The following is a 14344-nucleotide window of genomic DNA, read 5'->3' on the forward strand; positions in this document are numbered from 1 at the left end:
TCTTGTGCTGAACAGTGAGAAGGATATCCCTCTGGTGGACAGTGGGGAGGACGTCGCTGTGCTGGACAGTGGGAAAGACATCCCTGTGGTTGACAGTGAAGAACACATCTGTTTTGGACAGTTGGGATGACATTCCTGTGGTGGACATTTCTTTGGTGAATAGTGGAGAGGATGTCCCTGTTATTGTGAGTGCAGAGGACATCTCTGGGGTGGCGAGTGGTATAACGTTCCTGGTGTGCAAAGGAGGATGTCCCTGTGGTGCACACTGATGAGGATGTTCCCATTGTGCACATGAAGATGTTTGTGTTGTGCAAAGTGGGTAAGATAGCCCTGTGGTGAACAGTGAAAAGGATGTCACTGTGGTGGACAGTGGGGAGGACATCACTTTGGTGGACAGTGGGAAGGATGTCCCTGTGGTGGACACTGGGAAAAAGTCCCTGTTGTGGAAAGTGGGAAGGACGTTCCTTTGATGGACAGTGGGAAGGACGTCCCTGTGGTAGACAGTGTTGAGGATGTCCCTGTGGTGGACAGTGGGAGGATGTCCATATGGTGGACAGTTGGAAGGATGTCCCTGTTGTAGACTTTGGAGAGGACGTCCCTGTGGTGGACAGTGGGAAGGACATCCCTGTGGTGGACACTGGGAAGGACGTCCCTGTGGTGGACAATGGGGTGAACGTCCCTGTGGTGAACAGTGGTATGGACGTTTCTGTGGTGCACAGGAGAATATCACTGTGGTGGACTGTGGGAAGGATGTCTCTGTTGTGGAGAGTGCAGAGGACATCTTTGGGGTGGACAGTGGTGAGGATGTCCCTTGTGTGAACTGGAAGATGTCCCTGTGGTGCACAGTGGAAAGGATGTCCCTGTTTTGAACAGTGGAAAAGAACACTCCTGTGGTGGACATTCATGAGGACGCCCCTGTGGTTGACAGTGGAAAAACATCGCTGTGGTGAACAGTGGGGTGGACATTATGTAGTAGATGGTGGAAAGTTGTCACTGTGGTGGACAATTTGGAGGATGTCTCTGTGGTGGACAGTGGGAAGGATGTCCCTTTGATGGACAGTGGGGAAAAAGTCCCTGTTGTGAAAAGTGGAAAGGACATCCCTTTGATAACAGTGGGAAGAACATCCATGTGGTAGACAGTGGTGAGAATGTCCCTGTGGTAGACAGTGGTGAGGATGTCCCTCTGGTGGACAGTGGGAAGGATGTCCATGTGGTGGACAGCTGAAAGGATATCCTTGTGGTGGACTCTGTGGAGGATGTCCCATTGGTGACAGTGGGAAGCACGTCCCTGTTGTGGACAGTAGGAAGAATGTCCCTGTGATGGACAGTGGGGAGAATATCCCTGTGGTGGACAGTGGGGTGGACATGCCTGTGGTGAACAATGTTGAGGATGTCCCTGTTGTGCAAAAGAGGATGTCCCTGTGGTACACATTCGTGAGGATGACTCTTTTGTGCACAGGAGGTTGTTCCTGTGGTGCACAGTAGGGAGGATGTTCCTGTTTTGAACAGTGGGAAAGAACACCCCAGTTGTAGACATTGGTGAGGATGCCCCTGTGGTGGACAGTGGGGAAACATCTCTGTGTTGGACAGTGGGGTTAACATCTCTGTGGTAGACCGGGAAAGGATGTCACTGTGGTGGACAATTTGGAGGATGTCCCTGGGGTAGACAGTGGGAAGGACGTCCTTTTGATGGACAGTGGGAAGAACGTCCCTGTTGTAGACAGTGGTGAGGATGTCCCTGTGGTGGACAGTGGGGAGGATGTCCATGTGTTGGACAGTTGGAAGAACATCCCTGTGGTGGACTGTTGAAAGAACATCCCTTTAGTGGACAGTGGGAAGGATGTCCCTGTTTTGGAGATTGCAGAGGACATCACTGTGGTGGACAGTGGGAAGGACGTTCCTGTTGTGGACAGTTGGAAGGACGTTTGTGTTGTGGACATTGGAAAGGACATCCCTATTGTGGACATTGGAAAGGACCTCCTTTTGGTGAACTGTGGGAATGATATTCCTCTGGTGGACAGTGAAAAGGACATCTCTGTGGTGGACAGTGAAGAGGAATTCTCTGTGTTGGACAGTTGGGATGACATCCCTGTGGTGGACAGTGGGAAGGATTTTTTTGGTGGACAGTGGGGAGGACATCCCTATTGTGGACATTGTAAAGGACCTCCTTTTGGTGAAGAGTGGGAATAACATCCCTTTGGTGGACAGTGGAAAGGACATTTCTGTGGTGGACAGTGAAGAGGAATTCTCTGTGTTGGACAGTTGGGATGACATCCCTGTGGTGAACAGTGGGAAGCATGTGTTTTTGGTGGACAGTGGGGAGGACATCCCTGTGGTTGACAGGCAGAAGGACGTCCCTGTTGTGGACAGTGTCAAGGACCTCCCTGTGTTGGACAGTGGTAAGGATGTCCCTGTGCTGGACAGTGGTGAGGACGTCCCTGTGGTGGACAATGGTTGAGGACGTTTCTATGGTGCACAGGAAAACGTCCATTTGCTGGACCATGGAAAGGATGTCCCTGTTTTAGAGAGTGCAGAAGACATCTCTGGGGTGGACAGTAGTGAGGACTTCTGTGGTGTGCACCGGAAGATATCCCTGTGGTGCACATTCGTGAGGACATCTCTCTTGTGCACAGGAGGATATCCTTGTGGTACACAGTGAAGAGGATGTCCCTGTGGTGAACAAAGGGAAGGACACCCCTGTGCTGGACATTGTTGAGGATGCCCCTGTGGTAGACAGTGGGGAAAACATCCCTGTGGTGGACAGTGGGCTCAGTGTCTCTGTGGTAGATGGGGGCAAGAATGTAATTGTGGTGAAGAGTGCTGAGGACAACTCTGTGTTGGACATTGGTGAGGATGACCCTGTGGCGGACAGTGGGCAGGACATCCCTGTAGTGGACAATGGTGAGGAATCCTCTGTAGTGAAAAGTGAGAAGGACATCTCTGTGGTTTACAGTGAGGAGGATATCCGTGTGGTGGACAGTGGGGAGGATGTCCCTTTAGTGGACAGTGGGGAGGATTCCACTGTGGTGGACTGTGGGGAGGATGTCCTCATGGACAGTGGGGAGGACATTATGATGGTGCACTGCAGAATGTTCTTGTGGTGGATAGTGGGAAGGATATCCATATGGTGGAGAGTGAGGAGGACATGTCTGTGGTGGACAGTGGTAAGAACAGCCCTGTTGTACACAGGAGGAAGTCTCTGTGGTACAGAGTGAGGAGAATGTCCCTGTGGTTTACAGTGGGAAGGACCTTCATGTTTTGCCATTTGGGAGGAAATACCTGTGGTGGCATGTGGGAAGGACATCTCTCTTGTGGACATTGGTGAGAGGATTTCACTGTGGTGGACAGTGGGGATGGACAGTGGGGAGGACGTTTCTGTGGTGCACAAGAAAACATCCCTTTGGAGGACATTGGGAAAAATGTCCCTGGAGTGGAGAGTGCTGAGGACAACTCTGTGGTGGACAGTGGTAAGAATATCCCTGTTGTGCACAGCAGAAAGTCTCTGTGGTTCACAGTGGGGAGGATGTCCCTGTGATTTACAGTGGGAAGAATGTCACTGTGTTTCACATTTGGGAGGAAATCCCTGTGGTGAACTGTGGGAAGGACGTCTCTCTGGTGGACATTGGTGAGAGGATTTCACTGTGGTGGACAGTGGGGATGATGGACTTGTGGAAAGTGGGGAGGATGTTCCTGTGGTGCACAAGAAAAAATCTCTTTGGTGGACAGTGGGAAGGATGTCCCTGGAGTGGAGAGTGCTGAGGACATCTCTGTGGTGGACAGTGGTAAGAAAATCCCTGTTGTGCACAGGAGAATGTCTCTGTGGTGCACAGTGGTGAAGACTTTTCTGTTGTGGACAGTGGGGAGGATATCCCTGTGGTTTACAGTGGGGATGAGATCCCTGTGGTTGAAAGTGAGGAGGATGCCCTGTGGTGGACATTGGGGAGGTTTTCCTGTGGTGGACTGTGGGGAGGACATCCCTGTGGTCTACAGTGAAGAGGACATCTCTGTGGTAACAATGAGAAAAACATCCCTGTGGTGGACAATGAGGGAGATGTCCTGTAGTGCACAGTAGAACAAATTTTTCTCTGGTGGACAGTGGGGAGGACATTCCTGTGATGGATAGTAAAACCTATATCTCTGGTGGACAGTGAGGAGGACCTTTTTGTGGTGGACAGTGGAAAGTACCTTCATGTAATGGACAGTTTGTAGGACACATCTGTGGTGGACAGTGAGGAGGATGTCTCTGTGATGGACAGTGGGGAGGTTGTCCATGTGGTTGACAGTTGGGAGGACATCCCTGTGGTTGATATTGGGGATGAAATACCTGTTGTGGAAAGTGAGAAAGATGTCCTTGTGGTGTCGTGTGGGGAGGATTTCCCTGTGATGGACAGTGGGAAGGATGTCACTGTGGTGGACAGAGGGGAGGACATCATTCTGGTGGACAGTTGGGAGGACATCCCTGTGGTGGACTGTTGGGAGGACCTCGCTGTGGTGGACAGTGAGGAGTTCATCACTGTAGTGGACAGTGAGGAGGACATCCTTGTGATGGGCAGTGAGTAGTACATCCTTGTGGTGGACAGTGGGGAAGACTATTCTGTGGTTGACAGTGGGGAGGTTATTCCTGTGGTTTACAGTCGGGATGATATCCCTGTGGTGGAAAGTGAGGAGGACACCCTGTGGTGGATATTGGGGAGGTTGTCCCTGTGGTGGACAGTGGGGAGGATGTCCCTGTGGTAAGCATTGGGGAAGATTTCACTGTGGTGGACAGTGGGTAGAACATCCTTGTGGTGGGCAGTGAGAAGGACGTTCCTGTGGTGGACAGTGGAAAGATCATCTCTGCGGTGGACAGTGGGGCAATTTAGCTGTTGTGCAAAGGAGGTCATCACTGTGGTGAGCAGTGTGGAGGATGTTCCTGTGGTGAACAGTAAAAACACCGTCCATATTGTGGACAGTGGGGTAGACTTCTCTGTGGCGGACAGTGGGGGATGTCCTTCTGGTGGACAGTTGTTAAGATGTTTCTGTGGTGCACATGAGGATGGCACTGTGGTGGACAGTGGGTAGGACTTCCCTATTTTGGACAGGTGGGAGTATATCCCTGTGGTGGACATTGAGGAGGACATCACTTTGATGTACAGTTGCGAGGATGTCCCTGTGGTGAGCAGTGGAAAAACATCCCTTTTGTTGTCAGTGTGGATGACTTTCCTGTGGTGTACAGTGGGAAGGACTTCTCTGTTTTGGACAGTAAAAAGGATGTCCTTGTTATGGACAGTGGAATGGATGTTCCTGTTGTGTACAGTGGGGAGGACAACACTTTTGAGTACAGTGTGAAGGACATCTGTTTGGTGGACAGTGATAAGGATGTCCTTGTGGAGGAGAGTGGGGAGGACTTTTCTGTGGTAGACAGTGGGGAGGACATGACTATGGTAAACAGTGTGGAGAACATCTCTAAGGTGGAAGGTGAGAGGGATGTTCCTGGGGTGAACAGTGAGGGGGTTGTACCTGTGGTATACTGTTGGGAGGATTTAACTATGGTAGACATTGGAGAGGATTCTTTTGTAGAAAGTGAGAAGGACATTCCTGTGTTGCACAGGAGAACATCCCTGTGCTGGACAGTGGGTAGGATGTCCCTATGGTGGACAGTGGGTGGGATATCTCTGTGGTGGACAGTGAGGAAGACGTCCTTGTGGTGCACAGGAGGAAGACCTTGTGTTGGACAGTTGGGAGGAAGCCCCTGTGGTGGACAGTGGGGAGAACGTCCCTGTGGTATACAGGAGTATGTCCCCTGGTGTACAGTGTGAAGGACAGTGCTGTGCTGGACAATGTCGAGGACATCACTGTGGTGCACAGTGGGGAGGATGTATCTGTGGTGGACAGTGTGGAAGACAACCATGTGGTGGTCATTGGGGAGGACGCCCCTGTGGTGGACAGTGGGGAGAACATCTCTGTGGGATACAAAATGAGGTCTTTATGGCAGACGATGGGTCAGATTTCTCTGTGGTGAACAGTGGGGAAGATGTCCCTGTGGTGCAAAGGAGGAAGACCTTGTGGTGGACAGTGGGGAGGAAGCCTCTGTGTTGGACAGTGGGGAGGACATCCTTATGGTGCACAAGCAGACATCCCTGTGGTGGACAGTGGGTAGGATGTCCCTATGGTGGACAGTGGGTGGGATATCTCTGTGGTGGACAGTGGGGAAGACGTCCTTGTGGTGCACAGGAGGAAGACCTTGTGTTGGACAGTTGGGAGGAAGCCCCTGTGTGGACAGTGGGGAGAACGTCCCTGTAGTGGAGAGTGGGGTGGATGTCCCCGTGGTGGACAGAGCGGAGGACTTTTCTGTAGTTGAAAGGAGGAGGACATGACTATAGTGGACAGTGAAAAGGACTTCTTTGTGGTGAAGTGTGGGATTTCATTGTCATGGAAAGTGTAAAGGACATTCTTGTGTTGAACCATGGGGAGTGCATTCCTTGTTGCACAGGTGGACATTCCTGTATTGGAAAGTGGGGATGATGTCCCTGAGGTGGAGAGTGGGGATATCATTCCAGTGGTGGACAGTAAGGACTAAGTCTCTGTAATAAACAGTGGGGAAAACTTCCCTTTGGTGGACAATGAGATGGACATCTCTATATTGGAGAGTGGAGAAAAACACTTTTCCCTGTGTTGAAAAGTGAAGAGGACATCCCTGTGGTGGACAGTGGGGAAGACTTCTCTGTGGTGGACGGTGGGGAGGATGCTGCAGTGTTGCACAGGTGTTTGTCCCTGTTGTGTACATTGTGGAGTATGTTTTTGTGGTGGAAATTGAGGAAGACAGCCCTGTGTTGAACAGGGATGTCCTCCCCACTGTCAACCACAGGGATTTCCTCACATCCTTAAACAACAGAGACATTTTCCCCACTGTCCATCACAGGTACATCCTTCCCACTGTCCACCACAGGGAGTTCCTCTTGTGCACCACAGAGACGTCCTTCCAAAAGCCCACCACAGAGAAATCCTTCCCACTGTTCACCACAGGGACATCTTCCTCACAGTCCGTCACAGAGAAGTCCTCCCCACTGACCACCACAGGTATGTCCTTCCCACAGTCCACTACAGAGATGTTCTCCAAACTGTCCACCACAGGGATGTCCTCTTGTATATGACAGGGACATCCTTTCTACTGTCTACCACAGGGGCGTCCTTACCACTGTCCACCACAGGGATGTCCTTCCCACTGTACACTAAAGAAACTTCCTCCTCACTTTGCACCACAGTGAAATCTTCTCAACTGTCCACCACAAAGACTTCCTCCCCACTGTACACCAGAGGTATGTCCTCCTCACTGTTTACCACAGGTAAGTCCTCCCAACTGTCCACCACAGGAACATACTCCCTACTGTCCTCCACATGGACAACCTTCCCACTGTCCACCAAAGTGATGTCCTACTCACTGTCCAAAACAGAAATGTCCTCCTCACTGTCCACTACAGAGAAGTCTTCCTTGCTGTCCACCACAGGGATGTCCTCCTCACTGTCCACAACAGGGATGTGCTCCCCTGCTTAAACCACAAAAATGTTTTTGTCCCACTGTCCACCACAGGGACATCCTTCCCACTGTCCACCACAGGGACATCCTCTTCACTGTCCACTACAGAGATATCCTACCCACTGTCCACCACAGGGATGTCCTTTCCACTGTAAACCACAGAGATGTTTTCCCACTTTCTATCACAGGGACATTCTTCCCACTGCCCACCACAGGGTTGTCCTCCTCACTGTCCACCACAGAGATGTCCTACCCACTGTCCACCACAGGAATGTCCTCCCCTCCTCAAATAATAGAGATGGTTTCCCTGCTGGCCACCACAGGGACATTTTTCCCACTGTCCACCACAGGGACATCCTCCTCACTGTCCAACACAGGGATGGCTTCCCTACTGTCTACAACCAATACATGCTTGCAACTGTTCACCACAGGACATGCTTTCCTCTGTCCAACACACAGATGTCTTGCTAAATGTCCAACACAGGATCATCCTTTCCACTGTCTACAGCGATTTCCTCCCCACCTCAGGGATGTCCTTTCTGTTCTGCGCACCTCCCGTGTCCTCCCTCACCCGTGGGAGAGAAACATGAGAGATGCAATTCGGGTAGTTACTGCAAAACGAGGCTTTACTCTGAATCAGCAAACGTGGAAAACGTGGAAGGAAGGAGACACGGAAGGGGCCTAGCTTAAATACACCCTAGAGTGACGTATTCACTTCTAATTGGCTGTTTGCTCACCACCCAATATTACACCTCGGGATTGGCCAGTGACTTGGCGGGCCTTCTGCCTTTGCAGCTGCGCAGTTACTTGTTTACTGCTGGGAAAACACGAGGCCAGCGCCATCTTGGAGTGGCAACCACTGACCACAGCTTCCTACATCTCTCCCTGTTTAAATTATTAATATGAAACAGCCTATTGCCTATTAAACGCAGTACCAGTCAAGATTCGAACTCAAGCCCGATCAAGCAAACTCCATCTTGGGGGAATAAGCGATCAAGAGCTTATAGCCCAAAGATTTTCTCTTACCCTTCCAGGTGCAATGGAAACAAGTCCTCTGGGTGCAAGGGCTAAGGGGATGTAAAGAGGAATTGACACCCGTCCCTGTGCAATGGAGTATAGCTCCCAGGAGTGCAAGGGCTGTCAACCTACTATTTAGGTACCACAGCTATTTAGGCAAGGGCTGGCTGGACTTAGACCTCTCATCGACCCAGTGCAATGGGCTGAACCCTTGGGGTGCATCGACTGAGGGTCTCAGTCATTGGCTACTTTCTTAGCCTAGATAGTCAAATTTCAGGGAGGGATGCTTGCTCCAAGGCTGCGAGTGCTTGGACTAAAGCGGCCTTGTCACGTTTTTGCTGGGCTCTGAGCTTACAGAACAACGATACATGAACACTAATCCACAACATAGGGCTGCACCAAGCAGGCCTATTCCCGCTCTTTAAGAAAGAGAGAAAGAAAAGGCAGAAGAAATTCAAGAAGTAAAATCACCATGGGAAACAGGGTTCATCTCTGCTCCATCAAGGCTCGAAATCCGGATTTGCAATTGCTGCTGTACCTGGTCCAGCTTCTCATTCCACTTTCCTTTTAAATAAGCAGAAAGATTATGGCTTTAAATAAATGTATCATTCACAAATCTCAGAGGTGTAATACCTGGATGTGGGGTTGCTGACACGCAGCTCATTTGAACCACATCCGTGAGCTGCTCCACATGGGCTTGGAGCCAATCAACTCTCTGATTAACCAAAGTCTCTTTTAAGTCTCCATAATGATGTACTGGGATGGGCACAAAGGTAGGCACATGCACAACCAAGGCTAGGTCTAGTGATCCATTCCAGCATTGTGCTAAAAAGCATGTAACATTCTTACAATCCAAGATATCAGAATTATTCTGAAAGTTGGATAACATAAAGAAAAATTGAGGGTCAACACACACCGACACCAGTAGTGCAGAAGCATTCTTAAACACCTTATTAATTTTAATGTTATTCAAATGGCTAGAGATATTAGATCTTGTAGCTGAAACATTCTGCACTTCATGAAGCACACTATTTAACAAGACAAAGGCAGATACACCTTTTTTAAAACATTTAAAACATTTAAAACATTTAAACATTTAAAACATTTAAAACAGTGGCTACAACTCATAATTTAATTGTGTTGAAGCAGGGTAAACTCAAGAAGATACACATATGATTTAATTTAGGACTTGCATCCCTTTGAAAACATTAAACAGAGGTTTAAGTCCTCCTATGGTAAGCTTAAGATGAGGTTTTAACCAAATAATATCTCTTAACAACTTTTAAAAATCACTAAGAGCAAATCAAGATTAAAAGTAAACCATTTTATTTTGTATGTACACTCACAAGCCAGAAGATGGTGTTAGATCCCCACCACAAATGGTTGTGAGCCAACATGTGGTTGCTGGGAGTTCGGCCTTTATATTTTAAAAGTCTAGTCCCATCTGATTAGGATATAACTGAGGTCTAAAATATTGAAAGACACTGTCTTTGAATCCTTTTTTGGAGTAACAAGTACTCTAAAAATGTTTAAAGCAAAAAATTGGAGCAATGGCTTGCAGAAAAAATTTCTTTAGAGAAATCCACTAATAAAATATCACACAATGAATAATACACACTAAAAGATTTAACCTCTTAATTTTTTGTATTAAAGCAGCAATAATATTTATATATATAAAATGTAAAACAATTAACTATTTTCTGAAGCAATTATTTTTAACAAATATCGCTTCATGGGCTCTTAAAAATTATGAATAAATTTACTAATTGTAAACCTTTTACCTTTACCAGAAATGTAAAGGGATAATACAAAACATCTTTTATATAAGCATTTACTGAAATGGTAGCCGGAGTAGGCAAGGTAGGCTGTATAAATCTTAAATTTGAACTTTATTTTGGATTAATTTAATAACCAATCTTTTTTAGTCCAATGAGAATATTGGATAAAAGCCAATCTTATTCTCTAATAATTGTTACATATATTAGAGGAATCCAGGGCATCTCATCCTCAACAACTCCAAATACAGAGGAATTAAAACAACCTGAACCATACTCTATCAGCAGGCACAGGTATACTCATGGAGGGAAGTAGGCATAATTTTAATTTCTGTAGCATAAACATAACTTTTAGCCCACAGACTGTTGTAAAGTCTTTGGTTCTTAGGTTTACCTCTCCTCTCACAAGAAACAATGAGGACAAAAGACAAATTCCCTTAAGCTCATTTCTAGGGCCTGGTCTAAAGACCCAGAACAAAAGGAAACGCTTAACCCCTGAGCTTCTACAGGCAGTCTGCATTGTCTTAATTCAAATGTAAATGCGCTTAACCTCCCTCTGCCTGCTCTCTGAGGCTTGGCTATGCCGAATTGTGCGGTTTTGGTTTTAACTTAAAACCTTAAATTTAAACTGTAAACCTTAAAAGACACATGTTGTATCTTTTCTCTATAAACATAGGCAAATCAAAAATTTTCAAACTCTCGGTTGAGCTACCAACTGTAGCCAATGGAATATTGGCAGTTTAACTATGTTTTAAAGCCTCTTTTTTAAGTAACACTCAAATAACTGTAAGCAAAAGGTAGTACTTCAGCATTTGAATGTACTGGCAAGAGAACAGTTCAAGATCTGACTATGGCCCACAGTGGTATACTTATCGCCAAATGGAACTTCAGTATCAGGAGACTCAGAGCTGTAATCTTGCAACCTAGCTTCATTCTTCACAATCTGCACCAGCTGCGTAGGGACCCAAATTGAATTGTTTTCACCTGTGGAATAAGCACAAACAGCCTCTCTTCCTGGCCATGGTTCGGGCCTATCTCGTCCCTTACCTTGGAGAAGGACAGCAGCCCTCTGTAAATTAACTGCCGCTAGTCCTGCGTTAGTAAGGGTGTCTCCCAAACCACATTTAGCTGTGGCATTTTCAAGGATCATCTGTTCTATCACTGGCATTGCTTGCTCTAAGCTTGCTGGGCACTCCCCGTGTGCCCGCCAGCGGTATGCCGTTTCACAGGGCAAACTGTCTCTCTCCTCTGCCTGCCTTTCACTCCATGCTCCCTTGTTCTGGCTCTGTCTTGTTGCAAGCAGCCACAGGTAGCAGAGCGCAGGCGCCCCTGTAACCGGTCTGACCCGGGTGCCATTGTAGAGTCTCTGTTCCCATAGCCTGAGCTGAGAAGCACGGCCGGGGACCCTTGAGCCCAAGCGAGCCGCTGGCGCTGGGACTGAGTGACTTAAGATCCTTCTTAGTCTTATCTCAGAACGGCTATCCTTTGCACAAACAGCTACTCCCTCCTCTATGCTCTCCTCCTCGGAGCTGCCCAGTTCTATGGAGTCAGGCTCCTTAATGAAGTACAGGGGGGTCCTTTTGACCTCCACTCTCCCCTTAAGCTTAATGGACTCTGAAGTAGCCCTTGTTCCTCTTAAGTACTCTATATCTCCAGGCTCTCTGGCCTGACCTCCAGACCCCTTGGCCTGATGCCGGCTCCCACACCCTAGTTCTGGTATGCTAGAGTGGCCCCTTTTCTCACAACACACATAAGTTAAAAACAAATGCAATGTAAGCAAGAGGCTAGCTAGTGGAGCGGCAGCGGTGAGTTTAAATCTGCTTGCCACAAACGCCACCCCAGGCATATCTTCCAAAGGTGTACCTTGAAACCTGCAGTCTTTTAATCCTCCCCGAGTCTCGGGGGCCTTCCACAGCGCCTTGAAATTCCTGGGTTCTCGGCGCCAGATGTTCCGCGCACCTCCAGTGTCCTCCCTCACCCGTGGGAGAGAAACACGAGAGACGCAATTCGGGTAGTTACTGCAAAACGAGGCTTTACTCTGAATCAGCAAACATGGAAAATGCGGAAGGACGCGGAAGGAAGGAGACGCAGAAGGGGCCTAGCTTAAATACACCCTAGAGTGACGTATTCACTTCTGATTGGCTGTTTGCTCACCACCCAATATTACGCCTCGGGATTGGCCAGTGACTTGGCAGGCCTTCTGCCTTTGCAGCTGCACAGTTACTTGTTTACTGCTGGGAAAACACGAGGCCAGCGCCATCTTGGAATGGCAACCACTGACCACGGCTTCCTATACCTTTCCACTGTCCACAACATGGAAATCTTCCCCACTCTTCACCAGAGGGATATCCTCCTCAGTGTCCACCACAGGGATGTCCTCCCCACTGTTCACCACATTGACGTCCTTTTCACTGTCCATCACAGGGAAGTTATTCCCATTGTCCACAAAAGTGATTTCTTCCTCACTGATCTCCACTGGAATGTCCTCTCCAAAATCCACCACAGAGACCTACTCTCCACTTTCCACGACAGGGATGTCCTCTCTACTGTCCAACACAAAGATATCTTTCTCACTGTCCACCACTGAAATGTACTCCCCAATGTCCACAACAGAGACATGCTCCCCACTCTCCACCACAGGGACGTCTTCTGTGCACCACATGGACGTCCTCCCCAATGTCCACTGCAGAGAAATCCTTTCCACTGTCCATCACAGGGATATCCTCCACACAGTCCACCACAGGGACGTCTTCTCCACTCTTCACCACATGCATGTCCTTCCCAGTGTCCACCACAGGGACATGCTCCCCACTTTGCACCACAGTGAAATCCTTCTAAATATTTACCACAAAACTTCCTCCCTACTGTTCACCAGAGGTATGTCCTCCTCACTGTCCACCACAAGGAAGTCCTCCCAACTCTCCACCACAGAAAAGTCCTTCCCACTCTCCACCACAGGGACGACTACCCCAATTTTGAACACAGGGATATCCTCCTCACTATCCACCACAGAAACGTCCTCCTCACTGTCCACTACATAGAAGACTTCCTTACTGTCCACCACAGAGATGTCCTCCCCTCCTCATACCACAAAGATGTTTTCCCTACTGGCTACTAAAGGGACATCCTTCCCACTGTCCACCACAGGGACATCCTTTTCACTGTCCACTACAGAGATATTTTACCCACTGTCCACCACAGGTACATCCTTTTCACTGTCCACTACAGAGATATTTTACCCACTGTCCACCACAGGGATGTCCTCCTCACAGTAAAATACAGAGATAAATTTCCCACTTTCCACAAAAGGGACATCCTTCCCACTGCCTACCACAGGGACGTCCTCCTCACTGTCCACCACAGAGATGCCCTCCCTACTGTCTACCAGCATTGTGTCCTTCTCACTGTCCACCATAGGGACGTCCTCCCCTCTTAAGCCCAGAGATGGTTTTTTCACTCACCACCACAGGGACATTTTTCCACTGTCCACCACAGGGACATCCTCCTCACTCTCCACCACAGGGGTGGCCTCCCCACTGTCTACAACCAATACGTGCTTGCAACTGGTCAACACAAGACATACTTTCCTCTGTCCAACACAGAGATGTCTTGCTAAATGTCCAACACTGGATCATCCTTGCCACTGTCTACAGCGATGTCCTCCCCAATGTCCACCTCAAGGATGTCCTTTCCACTGCCCACAACATGGAAATCTTCCCCACGCTTCACCAGAGGGATAACCTCCTCACTGTCCACCACAAGGATGTCCTCCCCACTTTTCACCACATTGACGTCCTTTTCACTGTCCACCACAGAAACATCCTCCCCACTGTCTATGACAGAGATGTCCTCCTTACTGTTTACCACAGAGAAGTCCTCCCCACTGCCCACCTCAGGGATGTCTTTTTCACTGTCTACCAAAGGGTTGTTCTCTCCACTGTCCACCACAAAGACCTGCTCCCCACTGTCCACCACAGGAATGTCCTCCACATTGTCCACCACAAGAAAGCCCTTTCCACTGTCCACCACAGGGAAG

This window comes from Arvicanthis niloticus, chromosome 3, assembly GCF_011762505.2.
Source record: "Arvicanthis niloticus isolate mArvNil1 chromosome 3, mArvNil1.pat.X, whole genome shotgun sequence".
Classification (NCBI taxonomy): domain Eukaryota; kingdom Metazoa; phylum Chordata; class Mammalia; order Rodentia; family Muridae; genus Arvicanthis; species Arvicanthis niloticus.